This window comes from Macaca nemestrina, chromosome 3, assembly GCF_043159975.1.
Source record: "Macaca nemestrina isolate mMacNem1 chromosome 3, mMacNem.hap1, whole genome shotgun sequence".
NCBI classification, from domain to species: domain Eukaryota; kingdom Metazoa; phylum Chordata; class Mammalia; order Primates; family Cercopithecidae; genus Macaca; species Macaca nemestrina.
The window spans coordinates 184,385,230-184,410,267 of record NC_092127.1 but is presented as its reverse complement, the minus strand read 5'-3'; the positions used below and the strand labels follow the sequence as shown (position 1 = coordinate 184,410,267).

The following is a 25,038-nucleotide window of genomic DNA, read 5'->3' as shown; positions in this document are numbered from 1 at the left end:
AGAGAGAGAGAGAGAGAAAGAGAGATAGAAAGAGATTGACTGCAACAAGTATCACAGGTCACAGGATCAACAATCTACCTGGCTGTTCCCTCCACTGAATGTTGAGTTCCTCAAAAGCAGGAAATATCCTAAGCACCTTTGTTATCACCTTGTCATACTCAGCCTAAAACCTAGCTGATTAGACCATGTTGCCTTCTTACTAAACAACTTTAATCATTTATTCTCCCGAGTGGCAACTGGCAGAGAGAAGCGGTGTACTGAAGGAGAAAGGTGTTGTGCTTTTTTACACCCAGAGGTGGAGCCAGGCAGCCATGAGGACTTTGCCTTGTTTGCCTAGCTTACTCCTACGCTTTCTTCCAGACTCACCTTCTCCATAAAGCTTTCCCTAAACCCTGCCCATGAGGTCAGGACCATGAGGGTCCACTTGCAGGAACATATGCTTGAAGATGGGAACCAGAGGTCAGGTTCAGCTGGCTGTTACTCTGAAGTGAATAGATTGAAACTTAGCCAGGAGGGGAGCCAGAATCTCAATCCAGGAAATATAAGAGTGAATATAACCAAAGAATCAATGAGCAGATGCCAGGTTAAAAGTTAAGCGTCAAGAGAATGGAATAAGAATTTTAATACAAGATAGGAGAGCTCAGACAACTCAAGAAATGTTATGTTTTTTATGTGATTCCTTGAAGATACCAGAGCTAGCTACTTCCTTCCCTCTCTGTTTATGGTAATTGAGTTAACCTTCATTAGAACACTTACCTCAATACCCCACACTATTTATGCATCTGCCACTCCCATTAGTTTATCAGTTACTTGAAAGCAACAATTCCATTCTGTCACTTTCTCCTCTGGCATCCAAAATAGTGGGTAGGCCTTCAGGGAAGAAATAGAAGAAGAAAAAGAAAAAAGAGGAAAATCAGGTTAGGGAGGGAGGGCAGGGAATAGAAGGGAAGGTGCTTCTCAAAGTTAACATGGCTAAAGAATTCTTGATTTCCATCACCCTCCAGGCAGAAACTAGTTCTGCTTCTAGTGTTCTCCATATTTGCCAAGGGTAGCATTGACTACCTTGCTCTACTGACCAAAACCTAGGCATGATCTCTTATTCTTCTCTTTCTCTCACCCCTCACATTCGATTCATCAGCATAGTTATTGACCTCCAAAGTAGAAAGCAAGTGTAGGCCCTTCCCACTGTCTTCAGCACTCCCTCCTACACAAATCCCTCCTTGCCTCCAGCAGCAGTCTCCTAACTGGCCTTCTTGCTTTCTCTCTAGCCTTCCTATAGAAGCCAAAGTGGTATGTTTTAAGTATAAGTCAGAATATGTTATCTTCCTGCTCAAAATCCTCCAATCCTCCAAAGGTGTCTCATAAGCCTTAGTCAAAACTCAAACTCCTTACAGGATCCTGTGTGATCTAAGCCTGCAACTCCTCTGATCTCATCTTCCTCCACCGCACCTGGAACACTCTGTTCTAGCTCCACTGCCCTTCAGTATATTCCTGTGCCTGGCACACTTGTTTCCAGCTTGAGGGCTTTGAACCTAATAAACCCTCTGTCTTTGCAAGGCTGTCTCCCTCATACAAAGCGTAAGCTTCTCAGAGAGGGCTTCCCTGATGTCTCTAGTGAAAGTAGACACACACACATACATACACATATATGCACATACACATTCACACATGCACAAACACACTCACACACATACACACATATGTAAACACATACATACCCCACAAATACACACATGCACACTCACACACATATGCACATACATACATCACCCATACACACACTCACATACACACATATATACACTCTCACACAGAGACACACACACAGAGATTTAAGCCATTATAAACATAAAGTTAATAGTCAGCTACACAATTCCAGGCTGTTTCCTACTAAACACTTGATATTTCATTTGTCTTCCAAAAATACATTATTTACTGTAATTTCTCAAGTTCCATGTCTTGGCAGTAAGCTTTGGTTTACTGTAAGAGCTAGGATAACAATAGGAATAAAGGTCATTTTTCACGTTTTCAGAGTAGTCTGGAGAATTGTGTTGTTAGCTCAGTGTTGAGATTGTATTTAGTTCTCTGGTCTCTCGCAGAAATTAGAGCATGATACTCACTTTGACAGCCTGGATCTTACAACAGCCGAGAAACGAAGGTTTGAATTGAGGCACCTGAGAATTAACTGTGCGATTCTTATAAACATTACAGGTCTTCTGGATCCTATGAATTGCCTCCATTTAAACGCAAAAGCCCCATGACATGGTTCCAGGGGCCTGTAAATCCTGTGATACCAGCCATAATAACTCCCCTGGCAAGAACTAAGCTTCACTTCCCGTGGCCTATAAAGGACCTTGCCCGACCTTTAATATCAATCAGAGCTAACATGTGCCTGTGGGAGAAGCCCAGGCCTGGAGCCCAGAGAACCACAGCTCTGACTGGCAGCCTGGCACATGCCACAGTCTTGCCCTCCCTAGGATGGAAATCCCTGCACGCCTCCCTTTCCCCAACCACGGGGAGGAAATATGACTACCTAAACCACAGGGTTATGTGAGAAGTAAGGGGTCTTAGCACGCATGGATGGAAAACTCTCCTATGCCAAGCACTGTACAGAGCATGATATGGCCCTGATGTTGAGGGGTGCCGAGGCCAGTGGGAAAGGCAAACCTCAAATAGATCATTTTAATGTTTGGTGGGTATGTAAATTATATGGTAAGTAAGGGACCTGGAATATGGAAGGGGCTTAGTAAATGTTCATCTTCCCTAGAGATTTATGGGCTCATGGAACTTATTCAATGTGAGGGTGACCACAGGACCCAGTGCAACCTGGATAGAGCCAGTTTAGAGCGAATGTCCTGGAACGATCATTAACAATGCCCTCTTTCACCATCATAAGTACACTAGATAAGACAGCAAAGTATATGGTCACTTCAGCCAACGTGCTCATTTTTGCAGAAGGGGAAATTATAGCCCATAGGGGAGAAGTGACAGGCCACATCTGATCCCCACACCTGGCGCCCTTCATCATTTTTATAATCCTGAAAAAATTATGGAATCCATAGCTTCCTCTGCTCTCAACTTTCACCCCCGGCCTGGGCTTCTTCCTAGGTCCACTGTCTGTGTGGGATTCTGATCATCAGAAACACTGTCCCATGTTCCCTGAAATAACATGAATCACTGATAACGACATATGTATATGCATGTGACAGTCTATGTCAGTAAACTTACAGAACTTTGGTGAAATTCATTACTTAAAGAGATTTTAAGCAACCTTTGTACCCACACAGACTGAGAATTTGGAATTATTTGGATGTTAGTACCTAGCAAAATGGACATTGTCAGCACAAACGCGAATTCCACTTTCTTTATCACGAAAAGTTCAGCATCACTAAGACATCACAATTCGGTAGAGACGGGCAGGTTTGTCTTCATAGCAAAGCCTGAAGTAAGGCAAGAAGGGGCAGAAGGAGTGGAAAGAGAAGCAAGTTATCTCAATTAATCCTTGGTAACTCTGCAAGGTAGGTATTCTCACTTCCACCTTTCTAGATAAAGAACTAGAGGCTTCCCCAAATTTACCCAGCAGGACAGTCCTTTGATGGGTCAATGTATCTAGGCTATGGTTCTTGGTTATTCTGTAAAACACCTATCTAGGTGTTACTGTGAAATTATTTTGTGGATGCGACTAGTTCCTGTTTCAGTTGCCTTTGAGTAAAGATTGTCCTAAATAGTCAGGGTAGGCTAATTCCATCGGTTGAAAGGCCCCAAGAGCAGAGCCCAGGCAAAGAAGAAATTCTGCTTGTGGACTGCAGTTTCAGCTCCTGCCTGCAAGGTGCCTACGCCCTTCCTTATGGCCTGCCCTATGGATTTCAGACTTGCCTAGCATCTCCCACAATCAGCTAAGTAAATTCCTTACAATAAATTCTCTTAATATCCTACCAGTTCCACTTCTTCAGTTGAACTGGGACTAGTAAAACAAGCTACGACTTATTGCAACCAGAGTTCATGCTCAGGTCCCTAAAAACCACATTCTAACTCCCTAAGGTGATTCTTTGTACCCTTTGAGGCATTTCTCTCAATGCGGGGAGTGTTTCACAGTTTAATAACAGTCTCATACTTGTGTCAACCACTTAAAAACCATGGCTGTTTGCTTATATGGATCAACTGTGTGCAAAAAGACAAAGCTTAGATAGGGAATTGGTAAAAAGAAAAAGAAGGGCCGAGCGCGGTCGCTCACCCCTGTAATCACAGCACTTTGGAAGGCCAAGGTGGGCAGACCACGAGATCAAGAGATGGAGACTGTTCTGCTAATGCAGTGAAACCCTGTCTCTACTAAAATATACAAAAAATTAGCCAGGCATGGTGGCAGGCACCTGTAGTCCCAGCTACTCGGGAGGCTGGGGCAGGAGAATGGGTGAACCTGGGAGGCGGAGATTGTAGTCAGCCGAGATCGCGCCACTACACTCCAGCCTGGGCAACAGAGGAAGACTCCATCTCAAAAAAAAAAAAAAAAAGAAAAAGAAAAAAAAAACTGGGTAGGCAGATCACAGATTCTAGTGGGTAGAAGCAATGATTCCAAATCTCCTTTCTAGAAAACTATGGTCTCCTTAGGATCACAGGAGAAAAGGAGAGATAGAGACATCTCAAGTCACATACATGGAGCCTTATTTGCCACTGGGCTCTACCTAGAGAAGGGAAAAGTCTGTTGTGTACACACAGATTCTCAACACTTGCAGTTTGCACAAAAGCTTATGAATTTTCAGTACCCTTACTTGCTTTTGTACTGTTTTTAAACGGTTTATACCATATTGATTTTAAAAGGATATATGGAGTAGCTAAAACCCCAAGTCAGTATATTTAAATCCAAAACCAATATGATTCCAAAGGAACTGCTGCAGAGGTGAAGGGGGCCTCAGCTGGCTTTACCCCGCAGATCTCCATCCTAGGGTCAACCAGAACAACTCCACTCTTTATTGTTTTATACTCTGGGATTCTGCATAAAATTTCATTAGAACAGGAGTGAGTGCCAGGCTTTCCAGACCTGCCACAAACATGACAGCTGTAGTCTCTAAAACATAGGACTAAAACTAAACTCATCATTTTGCCCCTCCCAAGTACTTCTCAACCTTCTTAGTTCCCCTTTAGAGATTCTCACCACCTTTCACCCACAGATGAGTAAGCCAGCAACCCGGGAGCTACCTTTATCCTCACTTTATCATTCCCATCTCATCTGTCTCCTAAATGCATGACACATATGTGCCTCTCTCTCTCTACTCGGACTGTCACCACCCTTGTTCTGACTGCCATTGCCTACCTGGGAGGCTCAACAGTCTTCTAGCTTGGGCATCTCTGTCTCTCACTTACACTCTCAGTAACAGACAAGCTCTCAGATGGCCCCCAATGATCCCCACCTCCTGGTGACATCACCTCTCCTTGTGTAAACTCATATCCTTGAGTGACTTGCTTCTAACCAATAGAGCATAGCAAATGTGATGGAGTATTGCTTCCACGAATAGGGTACATGAGATTCTGACTTTTGTCTTACTGATAGACTCTTCCCCTTGCTGGTTTTGACGAAACAAACTGCAGTGTTTGAGCTGCCCTGTGGAGAGGCCCACGTGGCAAGAAACTGAGAGTGGCTTTCAGCTGAAAGCCAAAAAGGAACTAAGGTCTAAAATCCAGCAATCTTCAAAGAATCGAATCCCACCAACAACTACCCAAGCCAGGAAGTGGGTTCGGTTCTTCCCCACTTGAACTTTCCCTTTGATTGCAGCCTCATGAGAAACCCTGAGGACTTAGCTAAGTCATTCCCGGATTCCTGACCCACAGAAACTGTCAGCTAATGCGTATATGTTTTAAACCACTGAAGGGTAATTTGTTACACAGCATCAGATGACTCATACACCCCTCCAATGCACACGTGATGGCACAGTCAGAGTGATGGCTCTAAACACAAATCTGACCACCCCCTTCCTCTTTTTCTAACCCTTCCTTCAATGAAGGAAAAAAGTGACCTTCACTGAGTGCCTACAGTGTGTTGGCCTCTTCACGTGCTATCTCATTTCATCTACACAGCAACCCAGCAAAGCCAGGGTTATTAATTCTCAACAGAATTTTTTTAAAACTAGAGAATTAAGTAACTTGTTCAAAACTACAGAGCTAGGAAATGACTAAGCCAGAACTATGACCAAAATTACCTGGCTTCAAAACTCTTTCTGCCACACCAACCTTTCACAAAACCCAAAACACCCTGGTGTAGTCTCAGGGAGATGCTAAAGTCAGGCAAACTGGGGCAGATGAACCTTAAGGCCTAGGAGAAGAGGAAGTTCAGCAAAATGAGGAAAAGAGAGAAATCAGAATGTTTCTGCACAATGTCTGACTTGGGAGAGTTATTGATCTCCTTGGAAAAATGGAAGTTCAGAGAAAATAGGTTTGTTCGTTATAAATCCCAGGGTTCTGAACTTCAGTGGGCTTTGTAAGAGACGTTTAAAATTGAAATATAAAATTCCAAAGTCAAAATTTTATGAGTAATAAATTAAAAAAAAAAAATTTTATGAGTAACTTAGAATAGGGCTAATTGCCCTAGGACAACTGCCTGAAAGAGACCCTCTTCTTGCAGAAAACACAAGCCTATGCCCTTATTATAGCCCATCTCAGCTTAAGGAATCTTCTTGCAACAAAAGTACACATTCCTCTTAAGTCGCCATTCAACACACACTCAGACAAAAACTTAAACCTCCTCGTAGTATCCCATTAACCTCACAAATCCCCTTCATACCAGAAGCTGTGTCAGTCTTTAAAACCCGAAAGGGCAGAGGGGAAAAGCTCACAGAATCCTTACAGGGATGTTGAGGTGTTACAGGCGTGTTCGTGGAAGGAGCCTTTGATAAATTGAGCGTGAGTCTCTAAGAGAGAGAAGAGCCAAGAAGTCAGCCTCTTCCTCCCTTCAGATTTATGAATCTTCCAGCTAGAGGCAAAAGCATCACTCTGTCGAGATCAAAGCTCAGAGGGGTGAGAAGACCAGATAGTCTCCTGGGATGGGAGTATGTCTGTTTTATGTAATATACATGGTCTGTTCTAGAAAGCACATTGCATAGGAAACCCATTTTAATAGTCCCCATAAAATAAATACTTCCTTTGCATTAAGAATACAAAAAGATGGATATTCTCCTTGCTTGGAATGTATAAAGCAAAGGTTAAAAGTTCCACTGTGTTTTCTGCTCACGGAAAATAACTTTTGATCCATCAGCCCAGAATCCAGATTTTTCTTGGAAGAACCGAACATGAGACTGAGAGCATTTGCAATACTTGGGCCGGTACAAGCTGTTGCCTTAAGGTACCTATTGTGTAAGAGTGTTTATAGTCACTGAAGTCAAAGTAGGCTGCAAAGACTGACTTGAAAGATAATAACTACACTAGAGAGCCTTAATAGTTTGCAGAACTCTGTGCATTCTGGAAGACTGTGTTCTGGAAGACTTTCTACATAAACACCACATGATTCACAAAATCATTGATATTCCCTCTTTAATATTTGCTATTTGGTGTGATGGTCATTAAAGAAAAGCTATTCGGCAATGCATGATTATGGAAAAAGAGCAAAGGCTGGGAGAAACTAAATTCCCCACTTTAAGAAAAGAAAATGAAAATATCAAAGAGCTTGTGTCCCATGATACACATTTCAGCCAAATGTAGACGTGTGCAACAAACAGCTCAGCCTTGTCTGAGTAACACCTCATTCCTCAACATTTGCAGAATTTGCAAAGGCTGAATGAGGACAAAAAGGATCATGGATTCAGAAGCTAAAGCATTGAACTGGGCGTCAAACAGCATTGCTTCTGACCTGGATCCACCCCTTCTTATTCATCTGTAAAATGGGAACAATATTAATTGTGTTGTCCAAATCACCTATTTATTCATCTAGTCATTCATTTCTTTCAATCATTTTAACATATAAGGCATTGGGTACAAAGATGAATGTACCCTGGGACCTGCCCTCAGGGGGTTCTCAATCAAGGATGGGAGGTGACATATGTACATGGAAAATAATATTCTTGTTGAGAATGGTGTCATATTAAATAACCAATCTAATGAAATGGTATCACCAGCTGCCAAAATTTTAGAATCAAATTTGTAACCCTCTCTCTCACAAAACCACGGGATATTATGGCATATCTTTTCTGTACCAACACCATTTCTGGTACCATCTCCCTTTCCGGCTTTTATTTTCCTTTTGCCTAAATTTTCCAATTCATTTTAAGTTTTGTTATCTCTAGAAATACTGTCTAATCTTTGCAAATCCTTTCTTGAAGAAAGAAGGTTGTAAATAAAGGGATATGTGGATGTCTTGAAAAAGTCGTGATAAATATGCACTTGACTGATGTATACCATAGGATATGCAAAGTGTTCATTGCCTTATAATCTAAAGAATGTATTGTTTGGCTGGGTTCAGAGGCTCACGCATCTATAATCCTAGTGCTTTGGGAAGACAAGGCTGGAGGATTGCTTGAAACCAGGAGTTTGAGCCCATCATGAGCTATGATAGCAACACTGTACTCCAACCTGGGTGACAGAGTGAGACCCTGTCTCTAAATACACACACACACACACACACATACACACACACACACACACACACAGAGAGAGAGAGAGAGAGAGAGTTTTGTGATTGTGATGATGATTATTGGGATGCAAAATATTTTTACTCATCTCAACATGAAATGTAAACTTATATAAATCTATTCTCATATAAGACAGTAGTTCCAAGCTAACAGTAGTTCCAAGCTATAATAAATGATCTATACATGGCCAGAGTTTGGTAAACTGACAGGGCTCATTGGCCATCCAGCTCAGCACAGCAGCTGGGCATCAGTCTCTCCTTGTAACTGACCTCAATGTTCCTAAGGTGAACCTGCTTCTCTGGAAACCTGTGTCTCCTCAGGACAGAATCCCAGACCCAGTCTCCAGGCTCTGACCTGCCTCTGTTCTTAGACAAGAACCTGACAGAATCTTCTCCCTAAGCAAGAGGCAAGAGATAAGAGAACAAGTAAACACACACACCCTCAATCACTCAGGGGCAAGCAAACCTCAGGCTGGTCCCTGAACCTAAACTACTTTCCTCCTTGCTCTCCTTCTCTGTTACTTATCTTCAAAGTCCAGTCCAAACGCCACCTCCTCCATGAAGCCCTCCTTCCCCAAGCCTAAGCAAAATAGTCTGCTATCTTCTCCCTGCTCTCAGCCTCTATTCCAAAATCACTGCATTTTCTTTGAAGTTAGTGCTCCCTCTGACTAGTGTGTCTTTCAAGCAGGGACTTCACAGAACCCATTTTAGCAACCCCTGGAAACACTTCCCCCAGCAAAGAGCATGGTGTCCAGAACTTGCCCAGTAAATGCTGATTAAATTACTTCTTTCCAGTTTTCCTTTATTTTACCCCTAACAACTTGGATAGCAAATTACAACACCAAATCTCCTCTAAGAAAATAATCCCCAAGTATTATGTGTCAGGCCAATAGGCAGGAACATGGTGGTGGCTTCAGCTGAAAATGAGAACAATGGCCATAAGGGACCATGTTTCATTTCTACCATGGTGAAGAGGGAATAGCACAGGATGGTACCCAGTGGGTCTGAGTTCAAATCCTGAGTCTCTAATTCAGAATCCGTGTCTCCACCCATTCAGGCTGCTATAACAAAATACCATAAACAACAGAAAATTATTTCTCACAGCTGAGGAGGCTGGGAAGTTCAAGACCCAGGTGCCAGCAGGAGTGATTCAGTGTCTGTTAAGGGTCTGTTCCTCATAGAAGGTGCCTTCTCACTGTGTCCTCACATGGCAGAAGGGCAGGGGAGCTCTCTATGGTCTCTCCTCTGAGGGCACTAATGCCATGCATGAAATCTCCACCCACATGATTCACCTCCCAAAAGTGCCCCTTCCTTGTGGGTTGGGATTTCAACACATGAATTTTGAAGGGACACGAATATTCAGACCATGGCCCCTTGTAAGTAAGCAAACAAGTCTTTGAACATTTTTAACTCTGTTTTACCATCTGTAAAACTAGGACTCTTAGGCTCAACTCCAGGATTGTAAAGAGGATTCAATGAGAGGGCATATAAAGGAGCCTGCACAGGCCTAGAGCACAGTAGTCATTCAATAAATGTGGCTTCCTTCCGACCCTCAAATGAGGAAGCCCAACTAATCCCATCCTCCTGTAAGGGAGGGAAAAATATGTATGAAGAAAGAATTGTGCAATGTCAGGAAAGAGAGGGCACGTTTGTATAAAGACCCACTCCCGCTCGTGTAGGTATAACTGAATAATTCATGTTTGCACCCAAAGCAATTAAATGGCCAAGCCCCACAGACATCCATCTATACTTTAGACATGGGAATTTATATTAAATTTTTCGTATGCTTAGGATACATAATTCTAAAACTAAATAAGATTGAGCCAATGATGAAAAGCATACCATTTTCTGAAAGTCAAGTTTTGAATGTTTTTCTTAACAGAGCATTAGTGTGCCTCTCTTATACATGGCACTTAAACCATCTGCTCTATTTTTTCTTAAAGACATAACGAAAAGAAGTCCAATCATAATTGGCAGTAAGAAAAATTGCATTCCTCCTGCCCTTTGCTCAGGCCTACAGCCATCGAAGTGTTATGCCATAAAATTTAATTTTTGAGTTTTGAATGATTTACAGTGGAACAGAACTTATAAATCAGAACAGTAACTATTACTATGAATAGAGATGTATGTTTTTCTAAAATGTCTAAATGAAATACTTTGAAACACACTAAAAGACCTGCACAGTTCTCCAAAGCCTGCTATAATTGAAGTTAATAATGCTTATTTGGACAGAAGGACCCTTACTGACACCTACGCACCTCCCCCTTCTTAAAATGAAGTGATCAAATCGTCATCATCTTTTCTTATGAAAGTAGTTAATCATGGCAATATATCATACTATTGCAGGTCAGGTTCTAGCCTTGTCTGTTACGTTTGCAAATCTTTTCTAATATCTTTGAATGTGTCTTTAATCAGACGCAATTCTTAAAATAGTTAGAATACCTAGAGCATCATGAAATGAAAGCCAATAAAGATTTTCTTCTTTTCTTTTATATCCCAATAGCCAATTCAGTAGCAAATCCCCTACGTTTTGCCACTTCCATCCACCTCCCAATTGATCATCCCCTCATCTCTCACCCTGACAACTGTGACTGACCCTAACTAACCTCCTGCCTCCACTGTGGGGAGACAGTGGGAATGGGCTGCACAAAACATGAATTTCATTGTGGTATTCCCTTCCTTTAACTTCTCCAATGGCTCCCCATTGCACTTAGCATCAAAGCCTACCTTCTCACCTGTGGCTTACAGGGCCCTACATGAGACTGGCCTGCCTGCTCACAGCCCTTATCTCTTTCCAGTCTCTCCTTTTGATTCTCCTGTTCTGCAAACATACCACTTTGTAAACACCTCATGACCCCAAGTTTGTGAAAAATTCTAGATGGACAGATAGAGACAGATGGATTTATATAGGAAGGATAAAGACCATTAATATCCTTTATCTCTGGCAGATGGGGGTAAAGGTAATTTTATTTTCTTCTTTATACTTGACTCTTTTACAAAATTTCAAAAATGAACATATATTAGTTCAAGGGTTGCATGGAGACAAGGCTTCAGACATATTCTAGAAGACTACAAAGAGCAGAATTAGGACTTTTAGGTGCAAGCTCATAAAGGTGATGAAGATTTGGGTCTTTAAGTTCCATAGAACAGGGATGTTCAAGTTTTTATTATCTGCAGAAGTTTTTCACAGTGACTGGCCAATCAAAAAATCTGTTGAGTAGCTATGCTCTGATTCCCTTCTCCTGAAATGTGAACAAAGGGCACTTGCAGCCAGCATGAAAAAACAGAGATAAAGCACAGCTGCTGACAACAGCAGTCAGAATTAGAGAAAGACTCTGAAATGAGTTAGCAAGCATCTGATAATATGAACAAACACTGTACCTGAATGTTTTCATCTTTCCAACCAGATTGTAAACTCTACAAAGGCAGGGATCATAACTATGCATCTTATTTGTTCAACAAATATTTACTGTCTACTACATACGAATATTGTTTTAAGTGTCGAGAACACAGCAGTGAAGACTCAGCCCTTGTCCCCATGGAATTACATTCTAATGGGCAGAAAAAGTAAATAAACAAATTGCAAATGGTACTAGAGAGTGATAAATGACACCAGAGAATCAAAAATAGAGGAATGCAAAAGATGGAGCAGCTCATTTAGGTAGGATGCCAAGAAACACTTCTAGAGTCTACACTAGACCTGAGACACAAATGATAAGACATTGCAGTAAAGAGTCTTCCAGGCAGGGGGATGGCCAAGGCAAAGCGGTAACAGATGCAATGCTAGTGTGATGAGCTCAGGAGGGAGACCATGAACAGACTGGTAGGAGATGAGATCAGAGATATATGGGAATGGGGCAGATTACGAAAGGTCTTACCCATTGTGGTAAGGAGTTTGTTTGTTGTTTTTTCCCAAGTGCAATGAAGAGCCATTGGGTAATTTGAAGCACAGGAGTAAAGTGCCCCTATCTAGCTTTTGGAAAACTGCTCTGGCTGCTGTGTGGGGAGTGGATTAGTGGACATAGGAAAAGATCAATTAGGAGGCTATTGCTAAAATGATGAGGTCTTGGGATAGGACGGTAGCTTTGGAGAGGAGAGAAAGGAATAGCTTCTAGGCTGGAGGTTGTACTGACAGGATCAGAAATGGAACAGGTGTGGAGATATTGAGAATAAGGAAAAACAAGGATCAAGGCTGACTTCTAGGTTTGGAGTTTATTGACAGGTGGGTCCCCAGCACCCAGTTCAGGTCCTGACACAATGAGCACTTGGTGATGATTGAGGGAGTGAATTAATCAATGCATGGATACATAATAGAATGATCATGAGAAGCAAAGCATAAAGCAGTTCTATGTGTGTGGGGTGGGTAAGGGAAGCAGCAATCATGTTCCCCACTTCCTGATTCTTTGTCAGGCATTTTGTAGGGGGACAGCACTGGGGAGGACAGGACTTGAGAGCTGGTGGAGTTCACTGAGCCATGGAGTCAGACCTGTGTTTAAGACTTAGCTCTGACATTCACTCTCCATTTTCCCTTGAATTACTTTTATAGCATCTCTGAGCCTCAGTTTACTTATCTGTAAAATGGGGATAATGATATTAACCTCATAATCCACGCTTTGCTGCATTTGGCTCGTGTGGCCATGGGCAAGCCACTTAAGCACTCTAAGCTTCAATTTCCTCATCTGCAAGATGAAGCACTGCTACTGCTGTCACAAGACAGTTGGAAAGTTAAAAAAAAAAAAAATTAAAAAACACTTGAGTAAAAAAATGCTTTGTCACCCTTCAGGACAACATGGACTATAGCACAGTTCTTCTGTCAGTATCTGAGTCAGCAAAACCAGGTAAGAGAAGAAGTGTCCTTCTGTGACCAAACCAACCTCCATGCTTGCCTGAAGCCACAATCCCTTTTCACAAAGCCCCATGTTGCCATTATTTCTGGCTGTCAGGGTTCCAACAGGGGCAGAGCCATGTTCCACAGATTTTTGTCAGAATGTGAAGAGCAAAGGTTTAAAAGTATCAGAAAGGAGAGGTCTGAGAGCCCCATGGAGTCCTCAGTGCAGCCTGCATGAGGAGCATTGCATTATGGGCACTCCAGGACTAATTGAGTATGACGGGTTGGATAAATGTATTTATAGCTGCAAAACCCAGAGCTTTCTGGCTTGCGCCCTGTCCTGCTCTAATTGCCCCACACCTGAGGCCCAGTGGGCAGGCAGGCAGGCGGGTGGGGAAGTGAGGCACCAGAGAGCTTCAGGGGCCAGAGGACCAGATATAAATCCCATCCAGACTTCCTTTCCTAAACCCAGGAAATACCAGTCAATTTATATCTCATCATCTTAACCCTGCAGGTCTGGTTAATGGTTTGACCCATGTATTCTTTCCTTTTCCAAAATCTTGTCCCATTGCCTCTTAACTTGATTTACTCTACTTACTCCAGCTGCTGACTTTGGCAGGTTTTCCAGCTCTCAACCGACCACTGCACGCAGGCATCATCCTGAATGCCTTCCACTGCAGCAATGGTGCGATTGCTCTCGCTACAAGCTCAAGAAAGTGCCCGCTCTCATAACTTGAGCTGGAAAAACACCTTCCCCCAGCCCCACCCCTTTTCACTTTCAACACCCAGGCACACTTTGGGGCGCAGCATGAAAGGCCAGGCTAAAAGGGACTTGTATTTTTACACCATATTTGAGTTAGCTGTTTTATCTGGACGTGAACCTGAGCAGGGAAAGGAGGGGGGCAGAGAGGGGCTTTATGAACTCAAACCAAAATAGACCATTTAAGCAGGACTTGAGTGAAGTCACCGAATGTGCCGTGGAAAATACTTTCAAGGCATTTTATAAATTTTGCACCCAAAAAGCTGCCTCGGCCAAATTGGACTAACAGCTTTCAGATACTCAAATCCTCCATTTTTCTGTGATTTTTCTTAGGGCTTAGGAACTTAAGAAAACAATGAGAACGTGTCCTGAAATGTTACACGTTACATGAGCATATCATGCAAGCTCACTTTCCTACAAATGAGCCACAGAAATTACAGGTTCTGCAAAAGTGACCTTCTCAGAGTTCTCTCTCCTTCTTCACCCTCATCTTCTCTTCCTTCTCTTCTCACTGTTACCATTAACATTAATTAACCATACCACGAATGGCTTCAACCTCCTGGGTTCCTGGGTCTACACGTGCTTCCACAGTGGCCCCATTGATAACTGAAGTACCAATTTCAGTTCCTTAGTGGTTTCCCTGGGAAATCTACTCAAAAACAAAAATGTCATGAATTTGACAGATTTCACCGAATTTGCTGTCTCCATGCATCCTGTCTCATCTCTTACATCCCCTTGATGAAGGACAATGCCACTGGGCAATGGCCCCCACTTCTCACATATATGTCCTCTCTGCAGGTCTTTGCCCTCCTCCTGAGAGAGCCCCTTGCCCTTCCTCAGCCCTTCATTTCAGTTCTAGCTGCTCAAGTCCTCCCCCAATCATAAGGCCTGGCTCACTGCCACCTCCCCCAAGACTGTCCCCATCTCTGACTTTCCCCTGAGCATTTCTTCTGCTTCCTTGCCGCCAAAGGCGGCTCTTTCTATCTCGGCTAAGACAGCTGGATTGTTCCAGGAGTGTCCTCACTCTGGGACTTGTTAGCTACATGATCTTAAGCAAATATCTTAAATTTCCCAAGCCTCAGTTCCCTCCACTGAAAAATACAAATAGCATGTATCTCATAGCGTGGTATAAAAAATAAACAAAATTTGCCAGGTGCAGTGGCTCGCATCTGTAATCCCAACACTTTGGGAGGCTGAGACAGGCAGATTGTTTGAGCTCAGAAGTGTGACACCAGCCTGGGCAACATAGTGAAACTCTGTTTCTACAAAAATCCAAAAATTAGCCAGGCATGGTGGCACACACCTGTAGTCCCTGCTACTCAGGGGGCTGAGGCAGAAGGATCACCTGGGCCCAGGAGGTTGAGGCTGCAGTGAGCCAAGATTCTGCCACTGCACTCCAGCCTTGTCGACAGAGTAAAACTCTGTCTCAAAAAAAAAAAAAAATTAAACAAAAATTTATGTGAGGCTCTTCACACAGTGACTAGTGCATCCTAAAGTTCAGTAAGTGTAAGCTGTTGGTTTATTTATAGACTAGTCATGTACATACTTGTGTCTAATCATATCTTCTTTACTCTATCATAAGCTTCTTAAAATCAAGGTTCATACACAGTCTGCCTTTGTACCTCTCACTATTCTCACTAGAAATGACTGGCACATATATATGCCAAGTACTGTGCTTACTACTTTAGACAGTTGTCCCTCAATATCCATGGGGGATTGGTTTTAGTACCTCCCATGGATACCAAAATCTACAGATGCTCAAGTCCTCTACATAAAATGATGTAGTATTTTCACATAACCTAAGCACATCTTCCTATATACTTTAAATCATTTCTTGAATATTTGTAACATAATACAATGCAAATGCTATGTAAATAGTTATACTATATGGTTTAGAGAATAATGACGAGAAAAAAACTCTGCCATTGTTCAGTACAGGCTCAATTTTTTAATAATATTTTTAATCTGTGGTGGGTTGAATCCATAGATATAAAACCCACAGATACAGAGGGCCGACTGTATACGTTTGTGACAGTCAATTTTACATGCCAACTAGGCTAAGGTAAAGCACCCACTTGGTCATCAGACACTAAGCAAGGTGTTGCTGCTAATGTATTCTGTACATATGATTAATCTCTATAATCTATATAATCTTTATATAATCTATAAAGTTGGCTTTAAGTAACGATTATCTTAGACATAAGTCTGGGTGGGCCTGATTAGTTGGTGGAAAGGTCTTAAGAGCAGAGGTGAGATTTCTTGGAAAAACAATTCCACTTTTGGACTGGAGTGCTACCTCCTGTGTCACCCCGAGAGCCACATTGGATTTCAGACTTGGCTAGCCAGCCCGCGCAATGACTGCAAGCCATTTGTTTTGCAAGAAATCTTTTTCTCTCAACATATAGATGTGTGTGTGTTTTTATATATATACACACATATATATAGTGTCTATATGTAATAAATAATATATACATCTATATACATATCTCCTACTGGTTATGTTCCTCTAGTGGAACCCTGACTGATACAGCATTAATACACTATTTTTAAGTCAGTGTCAGTAGCAGTGTGTGAAGGTTAATTTTATGTGTTAAGTTTGGCTGGGTTGCAATGTCCAGGTATGTGATCAAACATTATTCTGGATGTTTCTGAGAGGGTAATTGGGGTTAAATTAACATTTAAATCAGTAGACTTTGAGTAAAGCAGACTGCCTCTATTATGTAGGTGGGCCTCAATCAATCAGTTGGAGTCCTAAATAGAACAGAAGACTGATCTGCCTCTAATAAGAGGACTATGGTCAGCAGATAGCCTTCAGACATGAACTGCATATAGCTCTTCCCTCACTCTCAAGCCTGCTGGCCTTCCATGAAGAGTTTGGACTTTCCAGTCTCCATAATTGTGTGAGCCAATTTCTTAAATATTTTTCTCTATATATATATTTTTCTCTATATATATGCTATGGGTTCTGCTTCTCTGGAGAACCCTGACTAATACACAGTATTTGAATGGGTGTTGCTATTGGAATTGCTATTGGCAATTCTATTGCTATCAGTATCTGTATCAGTATTAGTACAAGTATTAGTGCTGGTGTCGGTATAAGTATTGGCTTAGTATTAGTATTTGCATTATTAGGATTAGGACTGACATCTTAGTTTATAATCGAAACTAGCCAGTATCAGAGAGAAATGTCTTTGAAACCTGAATTCTAATCACGATCTGTGAAATAACTAGAGGCCTTCCCATTTCCCCATCCTGTCTCCCAAGCCCAGGGGCTAACACCTGGAAGGCATTCAATAAATGCTTACCCAGCCAAAGCTGAAGAAACTGGATGATGTGCAACATCCAATTTCCTTGTAGTATGGAAAATTTAAGGAGACAGACACTTCAGGGACTCTCCTTTAAACTGAGCATTTTCATGAGTCCAAGAAAAGTCCCTTAAAATAGCTTCCACTGGAGCAAAGAGAAGTCCATGAAGCCAGAACACATTATAGATGAGAGTCATCACACATGTGTGCTATAGGTCAAGTATTAAAAGGATAAATGCTCTATGCAGGAAACATCTGAAATACGTGCATTATGAATGGCCTTCCCAGTAGGTAGATGATAGTTACCAGCCTCAAGTATGGCTGTGTTCACCCATCAACAATAAATGGCCACAGGAGACCCTGCCTGTGTAACAAGGAGAGAGATACCGCATTCATGTGAGGTCTCCTTTTCCCGGTTTGGGGTCCTTTGAGTCAGAAACTTCCCCCTTGTGTCAACAACGCTTAGGTGAATGTTTAATTTAATACACACCATCTGAGGACCCAAGAGAAAACAGTGGGATTTTTTTTTTCATGAAATAACCATATCCCAACTATCAAATTAAATTGAAAATGCAATGTACAGACAAATAAACCATGTTATGGTTGATGTTAGCACTGGTCATATTAGCACTGGTCATTAACGAATATATGTTTCTCCTAGATGGAGGGAAAGTAAGAAAGGAGAAAACAACGGACCTGAAGTACATTTTACACATAGGCACTTGGTGAAGTGCCTTCATGCAATTAACATGATTTTCTTCTTCTCTCACCTCAAAATGGGCCAGGCTATTTCAAGCCCTGCCATTGTTCAGAGGTCATTCCTCTACCAAGAATTCCACTCTCCTCAGCCCCCTTTTCTTTATGTAGAGGACATACATTTTTGGGGAATCAGGCTGTAGTCTTCAACCACGGCTGGCACTCAACATCATGTGAGATTAGAGTTGAAAGATTTAGCAGATAAAAATGCAAATTTGAATTTCAGAAAACAATAAATAATTTTCAGTATACATTCCATGAAATACTTGAAACAAATTCATTTTAAAAATCATTTGCTGCTTATCTGAAGTGCAACTATTACTGGTCCTTCTGCATTTCACCTGAAAGCACTATCCGAAATGCCTTACCTTTGGGACTCTACCTTAATTTCCTTAAGAGGCTCCCCCTACACACCTACACACACACACACACACACACACACGCACGCATACTCTCTTTCATGATTTTTTTTCTTCCTGAGTTCTTTCTGCCTTTTCAGGTACCTGTACCAACTTTGAGCTCCTGTTAACACTCAACATCTGTGGGGCAGAATATTTATTGAGACGATTAGCATTTTGTTGCTTCTGCTTGAAATATTCAGAAAAAGTGAGGTCTCTTTGTGTTTTGGTCTTTGCACTTTTCCCTCTCTCTCCAACGTCAGTTAAACTTTGTGTCCCCTAACCTCAGGGGCCAGACTTAATTTAGAAGGTGCTTGCAGGTGCTGAGGTCCCTTCTGGTTTCTGCGAAAATCTTCACTTTAGACAGGGCAGCCAACTTTCCAGGATGGGAGTGGGGAGGAGAGCAGGGGGCCTTTGAAGGGGACAGAGGAGGAAGTGGGCCAGTACTAGAAAGAAATTATTGGAAAAGCCACCTAAGTGGTCTCCCTATTTCTGCTCTTGCCCTGTATACCCCGACCCACCTTTTAAAATGGAAATCAAATCACATCACACCTCAGTGCAGAATCCTTTTGTGGCTTCCACTTCCCTCCATATAAAAGGTGGGGTTTGATCTGCCCTGGGGCCTTCATCTCGCTCCCAGCCAGGCCCCTCGCTCTTCCCAGGCACACCTGCCGGCTATTTCAGTCCCTTGGCTTCTGCAGGTCCCTTTCCCTCTGCCTAAAAGTCTCTGCTTCCAGACAGCCCCCAGTGGGCTTTATCACCTGCTCTCTGCATTTGGGCAAAATGTGAGGCCCACCCTGACTGCCTCCTAACACCCTCATCCCTCTTCCCTACTTTGCTTCACTGTATCATCAAACTCTTTCAAAATTTGATACAATTTACTTATTTGTTTTATTTATTATCTGTCTCTCTGACTTCTTGCCACTGAGCATCACCAGGGTGGGAATTTCTATTTTTCCCCCTTCTCTATCCTCAACCTGAAGGGTGGTGCCTGGCTTACAGTAGGTACTCAACAAAGATTGGGGGAAGGAACAGAGGAAGGAAGAGAGGGAAGGAGGAGGGAAGAACACTGAGATCTGAAGAGTAATGTGAATGTAAAGCCCCCTCCTTTGCAGTCCTAAGGGAGGTTTCAGGACCTTTGAGAGATGTAGTCTCTGGACCCAGGGGTATTCAGGACTGAGCTCATTCCTATGCCTAAGTGTGGCACTGAACCAGTAATGTCTCCAGGCGTTCAGGGACCATGCAGCCCATTGGGGATAATCATGACATCAAGTAGGTCTCTCAAAACTATGCCTTCCAGAGATGAAATTCCAGGGAAGGGAAAGCAGAGGCCCAATAATCAGAGTAACATTGAATTTCCTCAGTGAACCTGAATTTCCCTCGAGTATGTGAGATGGGAGGTTGAAGTCAGGTTAAGATTGATTTAGTGAGGTTAAAAATATAACATTCCTTACAAAACCAATTAGTAAAATTTGTACCAGCTACATTATGTACTTGTCAAAAATACAGTGACCATGTAAACAATAAAAAATATTCTTGTCCTGGTGGCCCACATGCTAGTAGAGTGACTCTGGGCAAGTCACGTCTCTAAGCATAAAGTATCTCATGTATAAAATCAGTCAGGGTGTACCATGTTATGCTGCAATAACAAATCATCCCCAATTCTCCATGTCCTGAAATATCAATGGAAGTGTTTCTTAATCATACTGATGTCCACCATGGGTCCGCTAGGGAGCTCTGTTCCTCGTATCAACAGGAGCTCAGGCTGGTAGGGCTCATAAATTTCTGGTGACTGTGACAAAGGGAACATGAGTTCTAGAAGGCCTCTAGGTGGCAATCAAGTGCCCCACTGCCACTTTGGCTCAGAGTTCATGGCCAGAACTAGTCACAAAGCCCCACCCACCAATAAGGGGATCAGGAAGTGCCATGATTCCATGTTCAATGGAGAAAAGGTCAGGATATATTTGGAAACACACCCCATAGAGCATCATAGGGTAGGCGTGAGGGTAAAATGGGACAATGCAGTGTATACTGCATTTTGCAGTGCCTGATACATAAAATGTATACAATAATTGAAAACTATGAGTAGATATTATTGGATCCTGAGACTTTTGGGGGTCAAGCAGAGATAAGACTAATTCTGTGCCCAATGCCTTAGCTCCCAATACCTCCTAATAGTCATTCCTTTAATGAATGTCGTTAATTGAATTCACTAAACACTTGCTATATTTCAGACAATAGATATTCCTTGCCCTCAAAACTGTAATGGGGGAAAGAAGCATTAATATTCATGAGACATGCATAACTACACTCCTGTGCCTAACCAAGCCTATGTCACCAGTATTTATTAACATCTTCTATGTTTTAGGAAAGTGCTCTTCTAGACCTTTCACTTCTAGATACGGAAGTGAAAACAACAGGGTCCCTGCCCTCAGTGAACTTACATTCTAAGGAAAGATGAGGAGGCAGACTGTGAAAACTTACACAAATATGTAGGATATTCCAGTACTGAAAAATGCTGGTGCTGTGAAGAAGATGTGGTATAATGTGGTAGAGAATTTATCTGTAGGAATACGGAAAGCAATGCCTCAGCTTAAGCAGTCAAGGAGGCTCCCTAAGGGGTAGCTTAGTGATGAAAAGAAGATTTCCATGGGGAGATCTGGGGAGCCAAGCAGAGGAAACAGAATGTGCAGACAACCAGAGATTGCAATGACATGTCTGTGTTTAAGAATCATATACACTATGGAATACTATGCAGCCATAAAAAAGAATGAGTTCATGCCCTTTGCAGGGACATGAATAAGCTGGAACCCATCCTTCTCAGTAAACTAACACAGAAACAGAAAACCAAACACTGCATGTTCTCACTCATAAATGGGAGTTGAACAATGAGAACACATGGACACAGGGAGGGGAACATCATACACTGGGACCTGTTATGGAGTTGGGGGCAAAGGGAGGGAGAGCATTAGGACAAATACCTAATACATGCAGGTCTTAAATCTTAGATGATGGGTTGATGGGTGCAGCAAACCACCATGGCACATGTATACCTATATAATAAACCTGCACATTCAGTACATGTATCCCAGAACTTAAAGTAAAATTGAAAAAAAAATAATAAAAATAAAATAAAACACAGGTTTCAAAAAAAATAAAAAGAATCAGAAGCAAAGTCAGTATGACTAAATCCTAGTGTACAAGGAGGAGATTGAGGATGGAGGAATCAGAGACAGTCATGGTCTTGTAGGCCAAGTAAGGAATTGAAATTTCATTTGAACTTTAGCAGAGAGCAAGTGCAGAGTAGGTGGTGTACGACTTCAGAAACAATCAGCAGCGCGTTAGCCAAGGTAAGTTTGAGATGCCTATAAAAATTCAAACAAAGTCATTAATTGGATAAATACCAAATCTACATTTCAAAGGAGAATTAAGACCAGATATACAAAGCAAAGAGACCTTAACACATAAAGTCAGAATAAAATGTCTTTTCAGAGAACCTTGACTGGCCTTCCAGGAGCACATACTGGCCAAAAAACTCAGTGTTGCTTACTTCAAATAATTAAAAAGTTTTTGCAGTTGAGAAGAGTTCTCTTGGACATGTCACTGCCAAATCACTCTATCATTCCAAATAGTTCATGCAGAATTTATGAGCAGAAACTTGAAAGATGATGAACATGGCCTACCATAAAGATACTATGAATTTCAAAAAAGAGAAATTCAGCAATCTGAAGATTAACTATATCAGTGAGGATAGGCTAGGTTCTTCTGTGATAACAAGCAACATCCAAATATTAGTGGTTTAAAGCAGCAGACATTTGGCCGGGCACAGTGGCTCACACCTATAATCCCAGCACTTTGGGAGGCCAAGGTGGGTGGATCACAAGGTCAGGAGTTCAAGACCAGCCTGGCCAACATGGTGAAATCCTGCCTCTACTAAAAACATAAAAGTTAGCTGGGCATGATGGCGTGTGCCTGTAGTCCCAGCTACTGGGGAGGCTGAGGCAGGAGAATCACTCAAACCTGGAAGGCGGAGGTTGCAGTGAGCCAAGATTGTGCCACTGTACTCCAGCCTGAGCTATAGAGCGAGACTCCATCTCAAAAAAAAAAAAAAAAAAGGCAGCAGAGATCTATTTTTTTATCACACTACATGTCCATCAAGGTCAGCAAGGGGCTCTGCTAATCAGAGTTCACCCTGGGGACCAGGTTAATGAGGCAGCCACAACCTCAAACATAGCCAGTTGCAAGGAAGGGAGCTCAGGAGAATCTCACCTAGCAATTGAATATTTCAGTCCAGAAGGGATACAATCCCTTCCCATTTCCTTGCATTTCTGTCTCTTGCTTCTCTTGCCACCGTGGTTTTACTGTATGTAACCATCCAAACCTTCAGGATTGGGGGAGACATTTTTCATTAATATAAAACTTATGATATCATTTAATTCTTACAACAAACCTACCAGCTAGTTTTTATCCTTCCCATTTTGCAGAGATGGAAATGGAGGCATAGAGATGTTCAGTAGCATGCCAAAGCTTCCCTCAACTGGTAGAAAGAGCAGCCAACGTTTTAGGCCAGGCACAAATCCAAAGCCATTCTTATTCTTTCCACAACACCACACTGCCATTTATGACTGCCTACTTTCCCTTTAAAATGAGTTAGCATTTTCATGCTGGCCAAGCCAAAAAAGAAAGAGAGAGGGAACATTCTGTTTGAATACTATATTTGAATTAGAGAGAAAGAATAAATGTAGCAAATGTTGAATTGGCTCGATTTTCTTTGGTTGTCTTTGTCTGCTGTGAGGGATGGAGAAAAGAAGGCGCATAAAACACAGGACAGATAAGAGACCTCTGATATCTCTGGGGAAGCCTGTGCTTATTTTCAAAGATTCTGCAGGGATTCAGACATGCGTAGGCCAGCCTAGTCTGAAACTCATGTTTCATGGAGTTGATTCTTATGAACCATAAAAGTTTTCACTTGTCCCCAGTGTTATTTGTAGAAATATGTATCAGAGAGATTAGAAAATGATTATATATTCTTTTTACAAATGACCCCCATAAGCAGTCTGTTCTATTTCTCCATTAGGGCAGCATATTGGGTTATGTTTCAAGTTCCTGCCAGTTGGGACTGCCTTCATGCAAAGTTTTGCACAAGTTTAGCTTTCAGCTGGAACACAGAGGGATCCATGTTCGTTCAGGGATCTGACTTAAACTTTTTATAAATTCAATGTGTTGAGTTCAGTTTGTCATATTTATTTACGAACCATTTTCTGACACCTTGTTACAATTAATCTACACCCTTAATTACAACCTGAATCCTGAGAGAGAAGTCTAAACCATTTGGCCTGAGATGCCTGTGGCATACACCGCTCTTTAATAAAGAAGCTCCATTTCTCAAGGCTCAGAGATGCCAAATTCTAAAACAAATGTCCCCAATTAGGGAAAATCTCCAGCCAAAAAAGGAGAGAATGTGGAAAAGACATCATAAAGCTATAGCTCATAAACAGTTTAAACTACTTCTCTTTTATTTCCCAGCCCTACAAGCAGGCCTTTTTAATTCCAATTTACACATCAATAAAGCCAGGGTAAAAAATGAATGGTCCTGGATTGGAGCCTTCACCAAAGGCAACTATCTCCTGTTCTGAGAAATATCTATCAGGTGTTTGAGCAGAGAGAAATTGTCTGTACAGTATGAGGAGCAACCCATAAGTTTCCAAAAGTGGTGCTAAACTGAGATCAAATCTGGACTACAGGTGAGTTATCCCATATTATAGAGGAAAGGAACTTTAGATAGTATCACATCTCAGCTTCTTACCTTAACAAAAGGGGAAACTGAGGCCCAGAGAGGTGAAACGATATGCTCCCGCTCTTGCTCGTAACAAAGCTAGGCCTGAATCCAAGCGATCCACTTTTAGGAAAAAGCATTAGGTGAAGGGTTCGTTCCCAGCCGTGACTGATTAACTTGAGTTCTTGACTAGTTCCCAACTCTCCGAGCCTAGTCCTCATCTGTAAGATGGAGATAGCAACATTTACTCCATAAAACTGGTAGGGACATGAAAGATTTTTTCCCTAGTGCACCCTTCGTATTTCTGACATTCTACTTACGTACTAGTGTAATATAGGTGTTACAGATAGTTTGCTTATGAGACTTTCTGCCTTCTAGTCTGAGACAGTCTTAGAGAAGGTCTATTTCTTTCCTACTTGGACCCTGCCTCTGGCACAGGGCATATATTAGGTAGTCAAATAGCTGATGAATAAACCAATCAATTAAATGGCATATGCAAATTGCCCAGGACAGTATCTGATAATTATAAGTTACTTTATATAATGGATATATATAGTCATCTGTATAATTGACTAAAGGCTCTTAATAGTGTTGAGAATAA

General features: G+C 41.9%; 1 long non-coding RNA gene across 2 annotated transcripts in view; it reads right to left on the bottom strand.

Annotated features, from left to right (window-relative positions):
* Positions 1-501: 501 nt before the first annotated feature.
* Positions 502-25,038, bottom strand: part of LOC105487936 (uncharacterized) — a 42,324-nt gene continuing 17,787 nt past the window's right edge. For both annotated transcript variants that reach the window (XR_011621467.1, XR_011621466.1), the window contains exons 2-4: positions 24,468-24,658; positions 3,321-3,440; positions 502-870 (exon numbers count right to left, since the gene is read on the bottom strand). This is a non-coding gene — a long non-coding RNA (uncharacterized lncRNA). The remainder of the gene's footprint in view (positions 871-3,320; positions 3,441-24,467; positions 24,659-25,038) is intronic.